The 13,844-nt window shown below is 41.4% G+C and overlaps 46 non-coding genes across 46 annotated transcripts; all 46 read left to right on the top strand.

Annotated features, from left to right (window-relative positions):
- The first annotated feature begins 612 nt into the window (after positions 1 to 612).
- Positions 613 to 685, top strand: TRNAV-AAC (transfer RNA valine (anticodon AAC)). Its single transcript has one exon. It is a non-coding gene; the product is annotated as a tRNA-Val (tRNA).
- Positions 686 to 750: 65 nt separating this feature from the next.
- Positions 751 to 823, top strand: TRNAF-AAA (transfer RNA phenylalanine (anticodon AAA)). The gene has a single exon. It is a non-coding gene; the product is annotated as a tRNA-Phe (tRNA).
- A 340-nt stretch (positions 824 to 1,163) lies between these two features.
- Positions 1,164 to 1,236, top strand: TRNAV-AAC (transfer RNA valine (anticodon AAC)). Its single transcript has one exon. It is a non-coding gene; the product is annotated as a tRNA-Val (tRNA).
- Positions 1,237 to 1,301: 65 nt separating this feature from the next.
- TRNAA-UGC (transfer RNA alanine (anticodon UGC)) lies at positions 1,302 to 1,374 on the top strand. The gene has a single exon. It is a non-coding gene; the product is annotated as a tRNA-Ala (tRNA).
- Positions 1,375 to 1,713: 339 nt separating this feature from the next.
- On the top strand, positions 1,714 to 1,786 carry TRNAV-AAC (transfer RNA valine (anticodon AAC)). Its single transcript has one exon. It is a non-coding gene; the product is annotated as a tRNA-Val (tRNA).
- Positions 1,787 to 2,402: 616 nt separating this feature from the next.
- TRNAV-CAC (transfer RNA valine (anticodon CAC)) lies at positions 2,403 to 2,475 on the top strand. Its single transcript has one exon. It is a non-coding gene; the product is annotated as a tRNA-Val (tRNA).
- Positions 2,476 to 2,540: 65 nt separating this feature from the next.
- TRNAV-AAC (transfer RNA valine (anticodon AAC)) lies at positions 2,541 to 2,613 on the top strand. Its single transcript has one exon. It is a non-coding gene; the product is annotated as a tRNA-Val (tRNA).
- Positions 2,614 to 2,678: 65 nt separating this feature from the next.
- On the top strand, positions 2,679 to 2,751 carry TRNAF-AAA (transfer RNA phenylalanine (anticodon AAA)). The gene has a single exon. It is a non-coding gene; the product is annotated as a tRNA-Phe (tRNA).
- A 202-nt stretch (positions 2,752 to 2,953) lies between these two features.
- TRNAI-UAU (transfer RNA isoleucine (anticodon UAU)) lies at positions 2,954 to 3,026 on the top strand. The gene has a single exon. It is a non-coding gene; the product is annotated as a tRNA-Ile (tRNA).
- A 339-nt stretch (positions 3,027 to 3,365) lies between these two features.
- On the top strand, positions 3,366 to 3,438 carry TRNAV-AAC (transfer RNA valine (anticodon AAC)). Its single transcript has one exon. It is a non-coding gene; the product is annotated as a tRNA-Val (tRNA).
- Positions 3,439 to 3,641: 203 nt separating this feature from the next.
- TRNAV-AAC (transfer RNA valine (anticodon AAC)) lies at positions 3,642 to 3,714 on the top strand. Its single transcript has one exon. It is a non-coding gene; the product is annotated as a tRNA-Val (tRNA).
- A 65-nt stretch (positions 3,715 to 3,779) lies between these two features.
- On the top strand, positions 3,780 to 3,852 carry TRNAF-AAA (transfer RNA phenylalanine (anticodon AAA)). The gene has a single exon. It is a non-coding gene; the product is annotated as a tRNA-Phe (tRNA).
- A 340-nt stretch (positions 3,853 to 4,192) lies between these two features.
- Positions 4,193 to 4,265, top strand: TRNAV-AAC (transfer RNA valine (anticodon AAC)). Its single transcript has one exon. It is a non-coding gene; the product is annotated as a tRNA-Val (tRNA).
- Positions 4,266 to 4,330: 65 nt separating this feature from the next.
- Positions 4,331 to 4,403, top strand: TRNAV-AAC (transfer RNA valine (anticodon AAC)). Its single transcript has one exon. It is a non-coding gene; the product is annotated as a tRNA-Val (tRNA).
- A 65-nt stretch (positions 4,404 to 4,468) lies between these two features.
- Positions 4,469 to 4,541, top strand: TRNAA-UGC (transfer RNA alanine (anticodon UGC)). The gene has a single exon. It is a non-coding gene; the product is annotated as a tRNA-Ala (tRNA).
- Positions 4,542 to 4,880: 339 nt separating this feature from the next.
- On the top strand, positions 4,881 to 4,953 carry TRNAV-AAC (transfer RNA valine (anticodon AAC)). The gene has a single exon. It is a non-coding gene; the product is annotated as a tRNA-Val (tRNA).
- Positions 4,954 to 5,293: 340 nt separating this feature from the next.
- Positions 5,294 to 5,366, top strand: TRNAI-UAU (transfer RNA isoleucine (anticodon UAU)). Its single transcript has one exon. It is a non-coding gene; the product is annotated as a tRNA-Ile (tRNA).
- A 339-nt stretch (positions 5,367 to 5,705) lies between these two features.
- TRNAV-AAC (transfer RNA valine (anticodon AAC)) lies at positions 5,706 to 5,778 on the top strand. Its single transcript has one exon. It is a non-coding gene; the product is annotated as a tRNA-Val (tRNA).
- Positions 5,779 to 5,980: 202 nt separating this feature from the next.
- TRNAV-AAC (transfer RNA valine (anticodon AAC)) lies at positions 5,981 to 6,053 on the top strand. Its single transcript has one exon. It is a non-coding gene; the product is annotated as a tRNA-Val (tRNA).
- Positions 6,054 to 6,256: 203 nt separating this feature from the next.
- Positions 6,257 to 6,329, top strand: TRNAF-AAA (transfer RNA phenylalanine (anticodon AAA)). Its single transcript has one exon. It is a non-coding gene; the product is annotated as a tRNA-Phe (tRNA).
- Positions 6,330 to 6,531: 202 nt separating this feature from the next.
- Positions 6,532 to 6,604, top strand: TRNAI-UAU (transfer RNA isoleucine (anticodon UAU)). The gene has a single exon. It is a non-coding gene; the product is annotated as a tRNA-Ile (tRNA).
- A 339-nt stretch (positions 6,605 to 6,943) lies between these two features.
- Positions 6,944 to 7,016, top strand: TRNAV-AAC (transfer RNA valine (anticodon AAC)). Its single transcript has one exon. It is a non-coding gene; the product is annotated as a tRNA-Val (tRNA).
- Positions 7,017 to 7,219: 203 nt separating this feature from the next.
- TRNAV-AAC (transfer RNA valine (anticodon AAC)) lies at positions 7,220 to 7,292 on the top strand. The gene has a single exon. It is a non-coding gene; the product is annotated as a tRNA-Val (tRNA).
- A 65-nt stretch (positions 7,293 to 7,357) lies between these two features.
- TRNAF-AAA (transfer RNA phenylalanine (anticodon AAA)) lies at positions 7,358 to 7,430 on the top strand. The gene has a single exon. It is a non-coding gene; the product is annotated as a tRNA-Phe (tRNA).
- A 340-nt stretch (positions 7,431 to 7,770) lies between these two features.
- On the top strand, positions 7,771 to 7,843 carry TRNAV-AAC (transfer RNA valine (anticodon AAC)). The gene has a single exon. It is a non-coding gene; the product is annotated as a tRNA-Val (tRNA).
- Positions 7,844 to 7,908: 65 nt separating this feature from the next.
- Positions 7,909 to 7,981, top strand: TRNAV-AAC (transfer RNA valine (anticodon AAC)). Its single transcript has one exon. It is a non-coding gene; the product is annotated as a tRNA-Val (tRNA).
- A 65-nt stretch (positions 7,982 to 8,046) lies between these two features.
- On the top strand, positions 8,047 to 8,119 carry TRNAA-UGC (transfer RNA alanine (anticodon UGC)). The gene has a single exon. It is a non-coding gene; the product is annotated as a tRNA-Ala (tRNA).
- A 339-nt stretch (positions 8,120 to 8,458) lies between these two features.
- TRNAV-AAC (transfer RNA valine (anticodon AAC)) lies at positions 8,459 to 8,531 on the top strand. The gene has a single exon. It is a non-coding gene; the product is annotated as a tRNA-Val (tRNA).
- Positions 8,532 to 8,734: 203 nt separating this feature from the next.
- TRNAV-AAC (transfer RNA valine (anticodon AAC)) lies at positions 8,735 to 8,807 on the top strand. The gene has a single exon. It is a non-coding gene; the product is annotated as a tRNA-Val (tRNA).
- Positions 8,808 to 8,872: 65 nt separating this feature from the next.
- Positions 8,873 to 8,945, top strand: TRNAF-AAA (transfer RNA phenylalanine (anticodon AAA)). Its single transcript has one exon. It is a non-coding gene; the product is annotated as a tRNA-Phe (tRNA).
- A 340-nt stretch (positions 8,946 to 9,285) lies between these two features.
- TRNAV-AAC (transfer RNA valine (anticodon AAC)) lies at positions 9,286 to 9,358 on the top strand. The gene has a single exon. It is a non-coding gene; the product is annotated as a tRNA-Val (tRNA).
- Positions 9,359 to 9,423: 65 nt separating this feature from the next.
- TRNAV-AAC (transfer RNA valine (anticodon AAC)) lies at positions 9,424 to 9,496 on the top strand. The gene has a single exon. It is a non-coding gene; the product is annotated as a tRNA-Val (tRNA).
- A 65-nt stretch (positions 9,497 to 9,561) lies between these two features.
- On the top strand, positions 9,562 to 9,634 carry TRNAA-UGC (transfer RNA alanine (anticodon UGC)). The gene has a single exon. It is a non-coding gene; the product is annotated as a tRNA-Ala (tRNA).
- A 339-nt stretch (positions 9,635 to 9,973) lies between these two features.
- On the top strand, positions 9,974 to 10,046 carry TRNAV-AAC (transfer RNA valine (anticodon AAC)). Its single transcript has one exon. It is a non-coding gene; the product is annotated as a tRNA-Val (tRNA).
- A 340-nt stretch (positions 10,047 to 10,386) lies between these two features.
- Positions 10,387 to 10,459, top strand: TRNAI-UAU (transfer RNA isoleucine (anticodon UAU)). The gene has a single exon. It is a non-coding gene; the product is annotated as a tRNA-Ile (tRNA).
- Positions 10,460 to 10,798: 339 nt separating this feature from the next.
- On the top strand, positions 10,799 to 10,871 carry TRNAV-AAC (transfer RNA valine (anticodon AAC)). Its single transcript has one exon. It is a non-coding gene; the product is annotated as a tRNA-Val (tRNA).
- A 202-nt stretch (positions 10,872 to 11,073) lies between these two features.
- Positions 11,074 to 11,146, top strand: TRNAV-AAC (transfer RNA valine (anticodon AAC)). Its single transcript has one exon. It is a non-coding gene; the product is annotated as a tRNA-Val (tRNA).
- A 203-nt stretch (positions 11,147 to 11,349) lies between these two features.
- On the top strand, positions 11,350 to 11,422 carry TRNAF-AAA (transfer RNA phenylalanine (anticodon AAA)). The gene has a single exon. It is a non-coding gene; the product is annotated as a tRNA-Phe (tRNA).
- A 202-nt stretch (positions 11,423 to 11,624) lies between these two features.
- On the top strand, positions 11,625 to 11,697 carry TRNAI-UAU (transfer RNA isoleucine (anticodon UAU)). The gene has a single exon. It is a non-coding gene; the product is annotated as a tRNA-Ile (tRNA).
- Positions 11,698 to 12,036: 339 nt separating this feature from the next.
- TRNAV-AAC (transfer RNA valine (anticodon AAC)) lies at positions 12,037 to 12,109 on the top strand. The gene has a single exon. It is a non-coding gene; the product is annotated as a tRNA-Val (tRNA).
- A 203-nt stretch (positions 12,110 to 12,312) lies between these two features.
- Positions 12,313 to 12,385, top strand: TRNAV-AAC (transfer RNA valine (anticodon AAC)). Its single transcript has one exon. It is a non-coding gene; the product is annotated as a tRNA-Val (tRNA).
- Positions 12,386 to 12,450: 65 nt separating this feature from the next.
- TRNAF-AAA (transfer RNA phenylalanine (anticodon AAA)) lies at positions 12,451 to 12,523 on the top strand. The gene has a single exon. It is a non-coding gene; the product is annotated as a tRNA-Phe (tRNA).
- Positions 12,524 to 12,863: 340 nt separating this feature from the next.
- On the top strand, positions 12,864 to 12,936 carry TRNAV-AAC (transfer RNA valine (anticodon AAC)). Its single transcript has one exon. It is a non-coding gene; the product is annotated as a tRNA-Val (tRNA).
- A 65-nt stretch (positions 12,937 to 13,001) lies between these two features.
- TRNAV-AAC (transfer RNA valine (anticodon AAC)) lies at positions 13,002 to 13,074 on the top strand. The gene has a single exon. It is a non-coding gene; the product is annotated as a tRNA-Val (tRNA).
- Positions 13,075 to 13,139: 65 nt separating this feature from the next.
- On the top strand, positions 13,140 to 13,212 carry TRNAA-UGC (transfer RNA alanine (anticodon UGC)). The gene has a single exon. It is a non-coding gene; the product is annotated as a tRNA-Ala (tRNA).
- Positions 13,213 to 13,551: 339 nt separating this feature from the next.
- TRNAV-AAC (transfer RNA valine (anticodon AAC)) lies at positions 13,552 to 13,624 on the top strand. The gene has a single exon. It is a non-coding gene; the product is annotated as a tRNA-Val (tRNA).
- The last annotated feature ends 220 nt before the right edge of the window (positions 13,625 to 13,844 follow it).

The following is a 13,844-nucleotide window of genomic DNA, read 5'->3' as shown; positions in this document are numbered from 1 at the left end:
TCTATAATTTTAGAAAATGAGGGAAAGGCCTAAAAAATAACATTACGTGATAAACTAAAATTATATAAATAACGTTTATTTTTTACCTGAATAAGTGGTAGTTCAACCAATTTCCACTATCATAAATTAAAAACTATCATATAATGTATGAACACTGATTAATTAATAAAAATATGCTACAAAAAATTAAAAGAAAAAGAAATCTGAAACACGATCGATACACGAAAAGTTTAGGGATGTAAATAAACGGATGCGCGCGCATTCACGTTCACATGCATTCGGTACCAGCGCTTTTACCTAGTGCGCGAGTACTCTATAAGATCGCCAGAACCGACGCGAAATCTTCCCGACGCCGATGCCGAAATATTTCCTCCCCCAAAATTTGGTTTTGATGCTAGTAACAGCGTCACGTTTTTTTGCTCTAGTGTGCGACAACCTTTAAGCTTGATCTCTTCGAAAACTTTATATTAACACGTATCTATGGTGTAGTGGTTATCACTTCCGCCTCAAACGCGGAAGGTCCCATGTTCGAGCCGTGGTAGATGCATGTTTTGACCATCGTGATTAGACATAGTAATAAGCTTGATCTCTTCGAAAACTTTACATTAACACGTATCTATAGTGTAGTGGTTATCACGTCCGCCTAACACGCGGAAGGTCCCAGGTTCGAGCCCTGGTAGATACATGTTTTGACCATCGTTATTAGACATAGTAATAAGCTAGATCTCTTCGAAAACATTATATTAACACGTATCTATGGTGTAGTGGTTATCACGTCCGCCTAAAACGCGAAAGGTGCCAGGTTCGAGCCCTGATAGATGCATGTTTTGACCATCGTGATTAGACATAGTAATAAGCTTGATCTCTTCGAAAACTTAAATTAACACGTATCTATTGTGTAGTGGTTATCACGTCCGCCTAAAACGCGAAAGGTGGCAGGTTCGAGCCCTGATAGATACATGTTTTGACCATCGTGATTAGACGAAGTAATAAGCTAGATCTCTTCGAAAACTTTATATTAACACGTATCAATGGTGTAGAGGTTATCACGTTCGCCTAACACGCGGAAGGTCCCAGGTTAGAGCCCTGGTAGATACATGTTTTTACCATCATGATTGGACATAGTAATAAGCTAGATCTCTTCGAAAACTTCATACTATCAAGTATCTATGGTGTAGTGGTTATCACGTCCGCCTAACACGCGGAAGATCCCAGGTTCGAGCCCTGGTAGATACATGTTTTGACCATCGTGATTAGACATAGTAATAAGCTTGATCTCATCGAAAACTTTAAATTAACACGTATCTATGGTGTAGTGGTTATCACGTCCGCTTTGCACGCGGAAAGTCTCAGGTTCGGGCCCTGATAGATACATGTTTTGACCATCGTGATTAGACATAGTAATAAGCTTGATCTCTTCGAAAACTTTTTATTAACACGTATCTATGGTGTAGTGGTTATCACGTCTGCCTAACACGCGGAATGTCTCAGGTTCGAGCATTGATAGATACATGTTTTGACCATTGTGATTAGACATAGTAATAAGCTAGATCTCTTCGAAAACTTAAATTAACACGTATCTATGGTGTAGTGGTTGTCACGTCCGCCTAACACGCGGAAGGTCCCAGGTTCGTGCCCTGATAGATACATGTTTTGACCATCGTGATTAGACATAGTAATAAGCTAGATCTCTTCGAAAACTTAAATTAACAAGTATCTATGGTGTAGTGGTTATCACGTCCGCCTAACACGCGGAAGGTCCCAGGTTCGAGCCCTGATAGATACATGTTTTGACCATCGTGATTAGACATAGTAATAAGCTAGATCTCTTCGAAAACTCACAATAACCAAGTATCTATGGTGTAGTGGTTATCACGTCCGCTTTACACGCGGAAGGTGTCAGGTTTGAGCCCTGATGGATACATGTTTTGACCATCGTGATTAGACATCGTAATAAGCTAGATCTCTTCGAAAACTTAAATTATCACGTATCTATGGTGTAGTGGTTATCACGTCCGCTTTACACGCGGAAGGTGTCAGGTTTGAGCCCTGATGGATACATGCTTTGACCATCGTGATTAGACATAGTAATAAGCTTGATCTCTTCGAAAACTTTTTATTAACACGTATTTATGGTGTAGTTGTTATCACGTCCGCCTAACACGCGGAAGGTCCCAGGTTCAAGCCCTGGTAGATGCATGTTTTGACCATCGTGATTAGGCATAGTAATAAGCTAGATCTCTTCGAAAACTTTATATTATCACGTATCTATGGTGTAGTGGTTATCACGTCCGCCTAACACCCGGAAGGTCCCAGGTTCGAGCCCTGATAGATAAATGTTTTGACCATCATGATTAGGCATAGTAATAAGCTAGATCTCTTCGAAAACTTTACAATAACACGTATCTATGGTGTAGTGGTTATCACTTCCGGCTCACACGCGGAAGGTCCCAGGTTCGAGCCGTGGTAGATACATGTTTTGACCATCGTGATTAGACATAGTAATAAGCTTGATCTCTTCGAAAACTTTACATTAACACGTATCTATAGTGTAGTGGTTATCACGTCCGCCTAACACGCGGAAGGTCCCAGGTTCGAGCCCTGGTAGATACATGTTTTGACCATCGTTATTAGACATAGTAATAAGCTAGATCTCTTCGAAAACATTATATTAACACGTATCTATGGTGTAGTGGTTATCACGTCCGCCTAAAACGCGAAAGGTGCCAGGTTCGAGCCCTGATAGATGCATGTTTTGACCATCGTGATTAGACATAGTAATAAGCTTGATCTCATCGAAAACTTTAAATTAACACGTATCTATGGTGTAGTGGCTATCACGTCCGCTTTGCACGCGGAAGGTGTCAGGTTCGGGCCCTGATGGATACATGTTTTAACCATCGTGATTAGACATAGTAATAAGCTAGATCTCTTCGAAAACTTAAATTAGCACGTATCTATGGTGTAGTGGTTATCACGTCCGCTTTATACGCGGAAGGTCCCAGGTTCGAGCCCTGGTAGATACATGTTTTGACCATCGTGATTAGACATAATAATAAGGTACATCTCTTCGAAAACTCACAATAACCAAGCATCTATGGTGTAGTGGTTATCACGTCTGCCTAACACGCGGAATGTCTCAGGTTCGAGCATTGATAGATACATGTTTTGACCATTGTGATTAGACATAGTAATAAGCTAGATCTCTTCGAAAACTTAAATTAACACGTATCTATGGTGTAGTGGTTGTCACGTCCGCCTAACACGCGGAAGGTCCCAGGTTCGTGCCCTGATAGATACATGTTTTGACCATCGTGATTAGACATAGTAATAAGCTAGATCTCTTCGAAAACTTAAATTAACAAGTATCTATGGTGTAGTGGTTATCACGTCCGCCTAACACGCGGAAGGTCCCAGGTTCGAGCCCTGATAGATACATGTTTTGACCATCGTGATTAGACATAGTAATAAGCTAGATCTCTTCGAAAACTCACAATAACCAAGTATCTATGGTGTAGTGGTTATCACGTCCGCTTTACACGCGGAAGGTGTCAGGTTTGAGCCCTGATGGATACATGTTTTGACCATCGTGATTAGACATAGTAATAAGCTAGATCTCTTCGAAAACTTTACATTAACACGTATCTATAGTGTAGTGGTTATCACGTCCGCCTAACACGCGGAAGGTCCCAGGTTCGAGCCCTGGTAGATACATGTTTTGACCATCGTTATTAGACATAGTAATAAGCTAGATCTCTTCGAAAACATTATATTAACACGTATCTATGGTGTAGTGGTTATCACGTCCGCCTAAAACGCGAAAGGTGCCAGGTTCGAGCCCTGATAGATGCATGTTTTGACCATCGTGATTAGACATAGTAATAAGCTTGATCTCTTCGAAAACTTAAATTAACACGTATCTATTGTGTAGTGGTTATCACGTCCGCCTAAAACGCGAAAGGTGGCAGGTTCGAGCCCTGATAGATACATGTTTTGACCATCGTGATTAGACGAAGTATTAAGCTAGATCTCTTCGAAAACTTTATATTAACACGTATCAATGGTGTAGAGGTTATCACGTTCGCCTAACACGCGGAAGGTCCCAGGTTAGAGCCCTGGTAGATACATGTTTTTACCATCATGATTGGACTTAGTATTAAGCTTGATCTCTTCGAAAACTTTATATTAACACGTATCTATGGTGTAGTGGTTATCACGTCCGCCTAACACGCGGAAGGTCCCAGGTTCGAGCCCTGGTAGATACATGTTTTGACCATCGTGATTAGACATAGTAATAAGCTAGATCTCTTCGAAAACTTCATACTATCAAGTATCTATGGTGTAGTGGTTATCACGTCCGCCTAACACGCGGAAGATCCCAGGTTCGAGCCCTGGTAGATACATGTCTTGACCATCGTGATTAGACATAGTAATAAGCTTGATCTCATCGAAAACTTTAAATTAACACGTATCTATGGTGTAGTGGTTATCACGTCCGCTTTGCACGCGGAAAGTCTCAGGTTCGGGCCCTGATAGATACATGTTTTGACCATCGTGATTAGACATAGTAATAAGCTTGATCTCTTCGAAAACTTTTTATTAACACGTATCTATGGTGTAGTGGTTATCACGTCTGCCTAACACGCGGAATGTCTCAGGTTCGAGCATTGATAGATACATGTTTTGACCATTGTGATTAGACATAGTAATAAGCTAGATCTCTTCGAAAACTTAAATTAACACGTATCTATGGTGTAGTGGTTGTCACGTCCGCCTAACACGCGGAAGGTCCCAGGTTCGTGCCCTGATAGATACATGTTTTGACCATCGTGATTAGACATAGTAATAAGCTAGATCTCTTCGAAAACTTAAATTAACAAGTATCTATGGTGTAGTGGTTATCACGTCCGCCTAACACGCGGAAGGTCCCAGGTTCGAGCCCTGATAGATACATGTTTTGACCATCGTGATTAGACATAGTAATAAGCTAGATCTCTTCGAAAACTCACAATAACCAAGTATCTATGGTGTAGTGGTTATCACGTCCGCTTTACACGCGAAAGGTGCCAGGTTCGAGCCCTGATAGATGCATGTTTTGACCATCGTGATTAGACATAGTAATAAGCTTGATCTCATCGAAAACTTTAAATTAACACGTATCTATGGTGTAGTGGCTATCACGTCCGCTTTGCACGCGGAAGGTGTCAGGTTCGGGCCCTGATGGATACATGTTTTAACCATCGTGATTAGACATAGTAATAAGCTAGATCTCTTCGAAAACTTAAATTAGCACGTATCTATGGTGTAGTGGTTATCACGTCCGCTTTATACGCGGAAGGTCCCAGGTTCGAGCCCTGGTAGATACATGTTTTGACCATCGTGATTAGACATAATAATAAGGTACATCTCTTCGAAAACTCACAATAACCAAGCATCTATGGTGTAGTGGTTATCACGTCTGCCTAACACGCGGAATGTCTCAGGTTCGAGCATTGATAGATACATGTTTTGACCATTGTGATTAGACATAGTAATAAGCTAGATCTCTTCGAAAACTTAAATTAACACGTATCTATGGTGTAGTGGTTGTCACGTCCGCCTAACACGCGGAAGGTCCCAGGTTCGTGCCCTGATAGATACATGTTTTGACCATCGTGATTAGACATAGTAATAAGCTAGATCTCTTCGAAAACTTAAATTAACAAGTATCTATGGTGTAGTGGTTATCACGTCCGCCTAACACGCGGAAGGTCCCAGGTTCGAGCCCTGATAGATACATGTTTTGACCATCGTGATTAGACATAGTAATAAGCTAGATCTCTTCGAAAACTCACAATAACCAAGTATCTATGGTGTAGTGGTTATCACGTCCGCTTTACACGCGGAAGGTGTCAGGTTTGAGCCCTGATGGATACATGTTTTGACCATCGTGATTAGACATAGTAATAAGCTAGATCTCTTCGAAAACTTAAATTAACAAGTATCTATGGTGTAGTGGTTATCACGTCCGCCTAACACGCGGAAGGTCCCAGGTTCGAGCCCTGATAGATACATGTTTTGACCATCGTGATTAGACATAGTAATAAGCTAGATCTCTTCGAAAACTCACAATAACCAAGTATCTATGGTGTAGTGGTTATCACGTCCGCTTTACACGCGGAAGGTGTCAGGTTTGAGCCCTGATGGATACATGTTTTGACCATCGTTATTAGACATAGTAATAAGCTAGATCTCTTCGAAAACATTATATTAACACGTATCTATGGTGTAGTGGTTATCACGTCCGCCTAAAACGCGAAAGGTGCCAGGTTCGAGCCCTGATAGATGCATGTTTTGACCATCGTGATTAGACATAGTAATAAGCTTGATCTCATCGAAAACTTTAAATTAACACGTATCTATGGTGTAGTGGCTATCACGTCCGCTTTGCACGCGGAAGGTGTCAGGTTCGGGCCCTGATGGATACATGTTTTAACCATCGTGATTAGACATAGTAATAAGCTAGATCTCTTCGAAAACTTAAATTAGCACGTATCTATGGTGTAGTGGTTATCACGTCCGCTTTATACGCGGAAGGTCCCAGGTTCGAGCCCTGGTAGATACATGTTTTGACCATCGTGATTAGACATAATAATAAGGTACATCTCTTCGAAAACTCACAATAACCAAGCATCTATGGTGTAGTGGTTATCACGTCTGCCTAACACGCGGAATGTCTCAGGTTCGAGCATTGATAGATACATGTTTTGACCATTGTGATTAGACATAGTAATAAGCTAGATCTCTTCGAAAACTTAAATTAACACGTATCTATGGTGTAGTGGTTGTCACGTCCGCCTAACACGCGGAAGGTCCCAGGTTCGTGCCCTGATAGATACATGTTTTGACCATCGTGATTAGACATAGTAATAAGCTAGATCTCTTCGAAAACTTAAATTAACAAGTATCTATGGTGTAGTGGTTATCACGTCCGCCTAACACGCGGAAGGTCCCAGGTTCGAGCCCTGATAGATACATGTTTTGACCATCGTGATTAGACATAGTAATAAGCTAGATCTCTTCGAAAACTCACAATAACCAAGTATCTATGGTGTAGTGGTTATCACGTCCGCTTTACACGCGGAAGGTGTCAGGTTTGAGCCCTGATGGATACATGTTTTGACCATCGTGATTAGACATAGTAATAAGCTAGATCTCTTCGAAAACTTTACATTAACACGTATCTATAGTGTAGTGGTTATCACGTCCGCCTAACACGCGGAAGGTCCCAGGTTCGAGCCCTGGTAGATACATGTTTTGACCATCGTTATTAGACATAGTAATAAGCTAGATCTCTTCGAAAACATTATATTAACACGTATCTATGGTGTAGTGGTTATCACGTCCGCCTAAAACGCGAAAGGTGCCAGGTTCGAGCCCTGATAGATGCATGTTTTGACCATCGTGATTAGACATAGTAATAAGCTTGATCTCTTCGAAAACTTAAATTAACACGTATCTATTGTGTAGTGGTTATCACGTCCGCCTAAAACGCGAAAGGTGGCAGGTTCGAGCCCTGATAGATACATGTTTTGACCATCGTGATTAGACGAAGTATTAAGCTAGATCTCTTCGAAAACTTTATATTAACACGTATCAATGGTGTAGAGGTTATCACGTTCGCCTAACACGCGGAAGGTCCCAGGTTAGAGCCCTGGTAGATACATGTTTTTACCATCATGATTGGACTTAGTATTAAGCTTGATCTCTTCGAAAACTTTATATTAACACGTATCTATGGTGTAGTGGTTATCACGTCCGCCTAACACGCGGAAGGTCCCAGGTTCGAGCCCTGGTAGATACATGTTTTGACCATCGTGATTAGACATAGTAATAAGCTAGATCTCTTCGAAAACTTCATACTATCAAGTATCTATGGTGTAGTGGTTATCACGTCCGCCTAACACGCGGAAGATCCCAGGTTCGAGCCCTGGTAGATACATGTTTTGACCATCGTGATTAGACATAGTAATAAGCTTGATCTCATCGAAAACTTTAAATTAACACGTATCTATGGTGTAGTGGTTATCACGTCCGCTTTGCACGCGGAAAGTCTCAGGTTCGGGCCCTGATAGATACATGTTTTGACCATCGTGATTAGACATAGTAATAAGCTTGATCTCTTCGAAAACTTTTTATTAACACGTATCTATGGTGTAGTGGTTATCACGTCTGCCTAACACGCGGAATGTCTCAGGTTCGAGCATTGATAGATACATGTTTTGACCATTGTGATTAGACATAGTAATAAGCTAGATCTCTTCGAAAACTTAAATTAACACGTATCTATGGTGTAGTGGTTGTCACGTCCGCCTAACACGCGGAAGGTCCCAGGTTCGTGCCCTGATAGATACATGTTTTGACCATCGTGATTAGACATAGTAATAAGCTAGATCTCTTCGAAAACTTAAATTAACAAGTATCTATGGTGTAGTGGTTATCACGTCCGCCTAACACGCGGAAGGTCCCAGGTTCGAGCCCTGATAGATACATGTTTTGACCATCGTGATTAGACATAGTAATAAGCTAGATCTCTTCGAAAACTCACAATAACCAAGTATCTATGGTGTAGTGGTTATCACGTCCGCTTTACACGCGGAAGGTGTCAGGTTTGAGCCCTGATGGATACATGTTTTGACCATCGTGATTAGACATAGTAATAAGCTAGATCTCTTCGAAAACTTTACATTAACACGTATCTATAGTGTAGTGGTTATCACGTCCGCCTAACACGCGGAAGGTCCCAGGTTCGAGCCCTGGTAGATACATGTTTTGACCATCGTTATTAGACATAGTAATAAGCTAGATCTCTTCGAAAACATTATATTAACACGTATCTATGGTGTAGTGGTTATCACGTCCGCCTAAAACGCGAAAGGTGCCAGGTTCGAGCCCTGATAGATGCATGTTTTGACCATCGTGATTAGACATAGTAATAAGCTTGATCTCTTCGAAAACTTAAATTAACACGTATCTATTGTGTAGTGGTTATCACGTCCGCCTAAAACGCGAAAGGTGGCAGGTTCGAGCCCTGATAGATACATGTTTTGACCATCGTGATTAGACGAAGTATTAAGCTAGATCTCTTCGAAAACTTTATATTAACACGTATCAATGGTGTAGAGGTTATCACGTTCGCCTAACACGCGGAAGGTCCCAGGTTAGAGCCCTGGTAGATACATGTTTTTACCATCATGATTGGACTTAGTATTAAGCTTGATCTCTTCGAAAACTTTATATTAACACGTATCTATGGTGTAGTGGTTATCACGTCCGCCTAACACGCGGAAGGTCCCAGGTTCGAGCCCTGGTAGATACATGTTTTGACCATCGTGATTAGACATAGTAATAAGCTAGATCTCTTCGAAAACTTCATACTATCAAGTATCTATGGTGTAGTGGTTATCACGTCCGCCTAACACGCGGAAGATCCCAGGTTCGAGCCCTGGTAGATACATGTTTTGACCATCGTGATTAGACATAGTAATAAGCTTGATCTCATCGAAAACTTTAAATTAACACGTATCTATGGTGTAGTGGTTATCACGTCCGCTTTGCACGCGGAAAGTCTCAGGTTCGGGCCCTGATAGATACATGTTTTGACCATCGTGATTAGACATAGTAATAAGCTTGATCTCTTCGAAAACTTTTTATTAACACGTATCTATGGTGTAGTGGTTATCACGTCTGCCTAACACGCGGAATGTCTCAGGTTCGAGCATTGATAGATACATGTTTTGACCATTGTGATTAGACATAGTAATAAGCTAGATCTCTTCGAAAACTTAAATTAACACGTATCTATGGTGTAGTGGTTGTCACGTCCGCCTAACACGCGGAAGGTCCCAGGTTCGTGCCCTGATAGATACATGTTTTGACCATCGTGATTAGACATAGTAATAAGCTAGATCTCTTCGAAAACTTAAATTAACAAGTATCTATGGTGTAGTGGTTATCACGTCCGCCTAACACGCGGAAGGTCCCAGGTTCGAGCCCTGATAGATACATGTTTTGACCATCGTGATTAGACATAGTAATAAGCTAGATCTCTTCGAAAACTCACAATAACCAAGTATCTATGGTGTAGTGGTTATCACGTCCGCTTTACACGCGAAAGGTGCCAGGTTCGAGCCCTGATAGATGCATGTTTTGACCATCGTGATTAGACATAGTAATAAGCTTGATCTCATCGAAAACTTTAAATTAACACGTATCTATGGTGTAGTGGCTATCACGTCCGCTTTGCACGCGGAAGGTGTCAGGTTCGGGCCCTGATGGATACATGTTTTAACCATCGTGATTAGACATAGTAATAAGCTAGATCTCTTCGAAAACTTAAATTAGCACGTATCTATGGTGTAGTGGTTATCACGTCCGCTTTATACGCGGAAGGTCCCAGGTTCGAGCCCTGGTAGATACATGTTTTGACCATCGTGATTAGACATAATAATAAGGTACATCTCTTCGAAAACTCACAATAACCAAGCATCTATGGTGTAGTGGTTATCACGTCTGCCTAACACGCGGAATGTCTCAGGTTCGAGCATTGATAGATACATGTTTTGACCATTGTGATTAGACATAGTAATAAGCTAGATCTCTTCGAAAACTTAAATTAACACGTATCTATGGTGTAGTGGTTGTCACGTCCGCCTAACACGCGGAAGGTCCCAGGTTCGTGCCCTGATAGATACATGTTTTGACCATCGTGATTAGACATAGTAATAAGCTAGATCTCTTCGAAAACTTAAATTAACAAGTATCTATGGTGTAGTGGTTATCACGTCCGCCTAACACGCGGAAGGTCCCAGGTTCGAGCCCTGATAGATACATGTTTTGACCATCGTGATTAGACATAGTAATAAGCTAGATCTCTTCGAAAACTCACAATAACCAAGTATCTATGGTGTAGTGGTTATCACGTCCGCTTTACACGCGGAAGGTGTCAGGTTTGAGCCCTGATGGATACATGTTTTGACCATCGTGATTAGACATAGTAATAAGCTAGATCTCTTCGAAAACTTAAATTAACAAGTATCTATGGTGTAGTGGTTATCACGTCCGCCTAACACGCGGAAGGTCCCAGGTTCGAGCCCTGATAGATACATGTTTTGACCATCGTGATTAGACATAGTAATAAGCTAGATCTCTTCGAAAACTCACAATAACCAAGTATCTATGGTGTAGTGGTTATCACGTCCGCTTTACACGCGGAAGGTGTCAGGTTTGAGCCCTGATGGATACATGTTTTGACCATCGTTATTAGACATAGTAATAAGCTAGATCTCTTCGAAAACATTATATTAACACGTATCTATGGTGTAGTGGTTATCACGTCCGCCTAAAACGCGAAAGGTGCCAGGTTCGAGCCCTGATAGATGCATGTTTTGACCATCGTGATTAGACATAGTAATAAGCTTGATCTCATCGAAAACTTTAAATTAACACGTATCTATGGTGTAGTGGCTATCACGTCCGCTTTGCACGCGGAAGGTGTCAGGTTCGGGCCCTGATGGATACATGTTTTAACCATCGTGATTAGACATAGTAATAAGCTAGATCTCTTCGAAAACTTAAATTAGCACGTATCTATGGTGTAGTGGTTATCACGTCCGCTTTATACGCGGAAGGTCCCAGGTTCGAGCCCTGGTAGATACATGTTTTGACCATCGTGATTAGACATAATAATAAGGTACATCTCTTCGAAAACTCACAATAACCAAGCATCTATGGTGTAGTGGTTATCACGTCTGCCTAACACGCGGAATGTCTCAGGTTCGAGCATTGATAGATACATGTTTTGACCATTGTGATTAGACATAGTAATAAGCTAGATCTCTTCGAAAACTTAAATTAACACGTATCTATGGTGTAGTGGTTGTCACGTCCGCCTAACACGCGGAAGGTCCCAGGTTCGTGCCCTGATAGATACATGTTTTGACCATCGTGATTAGACATAGTAATAAGCTAGATCTCTTCGAAAACTTAAATTAACAAGTATCTATGGTGTAGTGGTTATCACGTCCGCCTAACACGCGGAAGGTCCCAGGTTCGAGCCCTGATAGATACATGTTTTGACCATCGTGATTAGACATAGTAATAAGCTAGATCTCTTCGAAAACTCACAATAACCAAGTATCTATGGTGTAGTGGTTATCACGTCCGCTTTACACGCGGAAGGTGTCAGGTTTGAGCCCTGATGGATACATGTTTTGACCATCGTGATTAGACATAGTAATAAGCTAGATCTCTTCGAAAACTTTACATTAACACGTATCTATAGTGTAGTGGTTATCACGTCCGCCTAACACGCGGAAGGTCCCAGGTTCGAGCCCTGGTAGATACATGTTTTGACCATCGTTATTAGACATAGTAATAAGCTAGATCTCTTCGAAAACATTATATTAACACGTATCTATGGTGTAGTGGTTATCACGTCCGCCTAAAACGCGAAAGGTGCCAGGTTCGAGCCCTGATAGATGCATGTTTTGACCATCGTGATTAGACATAGTAATAAGCTTGATCTCTTCGAAAACTTAAATTAACACGTATCTATTGTGTAGTGGTTATCACGTCCGCCTAAAACGCGAAAGGTGGCAGGTTCGAGCCCTGATAGATACATGTTTTGACCATCGTGATTAGACGAAGTATTAAGCTAGATCTCTTCGAAAACTTTATATTAACACGTATCAATGGTGTAGAGGTTATCACGTTCGCCTAACACGCGGAAGGTCCCAGGTTAGAGCCCTGGTAGATACATGTTTTTACCATCATGATTGGACTTAGTATTAAGCTTGATCTCTTCGAAAACTTTATATTAACACGTATCTATGGTGTAGTGGTTATCACGTCCGCCTAACACGCGGAAGGTCCCAGGTTCGAGCCCTGGTAGATACATGTTTTGACCATCGTGATTAGACATAGTAATAAGCTAGATCTCTTCGAAAACTTCATACTATCAAGTATCTATGGTGTAGTGGTTATCACGTCCGCCTAACACGCGGAAGATCCCAGGTTCGAGCCCTGGTAGATACATGTTTTGACCATCGTGATTAGACATAGTAATAAGCTTGATCTCATCGAAAACTTTAAATTAACACGTATCTATGGTGTAGTGGTTATCACGTCCGCTTTGCACGCGGAAAGTCTCAGGTTCGGGCCCTGATAGATACATGTTTTGACCATCGTGATTAGACATAGTAATAAGCTTGATCTCTTCGAAAACTTTTTATTAACACGTATCTATGGTGTAGTGGTTATCACGTCTGCCTAACACGCGGAATGTCTCAGGTTCGAGCATTGATAGATACATGTTTTGACCATTGTGATTAGACATAGTAATAAGCTAGATCTCTTCGAAAACTTAAATTAACACGTATCTATGGTGTAGTGGTTGTCACGTCCGCCTAACACGCGGAAGGTCCCAGGTTCGTGCCCTGATAGATACATGTTTTGACCATCGTGATTAGACATAGTAATAAGCTAGATCTCTTCGAAAACTTAAATTAACAAGTATCTATGGTGTAGTGGTTATCACGTCCGCCTAACACGCGGAAGGTCCCAGGTTCGAGCCCTGATAGATACATGTTTTGACCATCGTGATTAGACATAGTAATAAGCTAGATCTCTTCGAAAACTCACAATAACCAAGTATCTATGGTGTAGTGGTTATCACGTCCGCTTTACACGCGAAAGGTGCCAGGTTCGAGCCCTGATAGATGCATGTTTTGACCATCGTGATTAGACATAGTAATAAGCTTGATCTCATCGAAAACTTTAAATTAACACGTATCTATGGTGTAGTG

This window comes from Phalangium opilio, unplaced genomic scaffold (genome assembly GCF_054372755.1).
Source record: "Phalangium opilio isolate 3A_F unplaced genomic scaffold, DU_Popi_V2 ptg000060l_1, whole genome shotgun sequence".
Lineage (NCBI taxonomy): Eukaryota > Metazoa > Arthropoda > Arachnida > Opiliones > Phalangiidae > Phalangium > Phalangium opilio.
This window is presented reverse-complemented; position numbering and strand designations above follow the sequence as displayed.